The following is a 1,044-nucleotide window of genomic DNA, read 5'->3' as shown; positions in this document are numbered from 1 at the left end:
GTGTGTGTGTGAGAGAGAGTGTGACAGTGAGAGTGTGTGAGAGAGAGTGTGTGTGTGTGTGTGAGTGTGTGTGAGAGAGAGTTTGTGTGTGTGTGTGTGTGTGTGTGTAAGTGTGAGAGTGTGTGTGTGTGTCTGTGTGAGAGAGTTTGAGTGTGTGTGTGTGTTAGATACTGGATCTATACGTTTTATTAATATTTTGAATACATTTTTGTATTTTATGTTTCAATTTAATTTTTGTTAAAATTTTAGCAATTTTTGTGTAATGTTTTTGTCATTTTTTCTTAGTAGTTTTTTAATGTCTATATATTCTTATTTTATTTCAGTTTTATTTATTTTAGTAGCTGCAATAAAATAAATGCAAGTTTATATATTACAAACACACACATGTACTGTACATACTGTTTATATATAAATATATACTTTATATATAGATTTATTTTTTTTTCATTTTAGGTCTTATTTATTTATTTATTAAATTTGAAGTTTTAGTTCTAGTTAATGAAAGTAACCCTGAATCCCACAGTGTTCAGAAAAGCTATTTCACAAGCAAAAAATTAACTTAACTCAAGAAATATTCTCTGAAAGCAATTCTTATTATCTCCTGCAACTCTAGTTTTGAAGTAAATTAATCTCGTTTTAAGGACTTTCATGTATTTTTTTATTTTTTACAGGTAAACAAGATAAAACATATATTAAGATATCTTATATTCATAAGATATTATGATGAGATTAAGATAAAATAACATTCACGTCATGATTGTCTGTAAAGCTACATTGAAACAATGTGTATTGTGATAGTACTATATAAATAAATCTGACTTGACAAGAACTAAAGTGTGAAAATGAAACTCTTCATTCATTTAGCTCTGAAATCTGCAGCTTTTCCCCTCATATTTCAGAGTAGTTTGTGTGTGTGGGGTTCATCAGAAGTGAGCAGCTGTTTCCATTACTGAAGCTCATGTGTTTGCATCTCATGTGACACAAAACTAATGCTTTCCCCTTTTACCTCTCCCTCTCTCTCTCTCGCTCTCTCTCTCCCTCTCT

At 30.4% G+C, this 1,044-nt stretch overlaps 1 protein-coding gene across 1 annotated transcript in view; it reads left to right on the top strand.

The window, feature by feature from the left end:
- The window catches only part of LOC107653871 (receptor-type tyrosine-protein phosphatase mu-like), a 208,593-nt gene that overhangs the window by 105,584 nt on the left and 101,965 nt on the right, over positions 1–1,044 (top strand). The window lies entirely within an intron of this gene.

The sequence above is a fragment of the Sinocyclocheilus anshuiensis genome, unplaced genomic scaffold, assembly GCF_001515605.1.
Source record: "Sinocyclocheilus anshuiensis isolate Anshui unplaced genomic scaffold, SAMN03320099.WGS_v1.1 scaffold1994, whole genome shotgun sequence".
NCBI classification, from domain to species: Eukaryota; Metazoa; Chordata; class Actinopteri; order Cypriniformes; family Cyprinidae; genus Sinocyclocheilus; species Sinocyclocheilus anshuiensis.
Note: the sequence above shows the minus strand (reverse complement) of the source record. Positions and strands in the feature narration are given on the sequence as shown.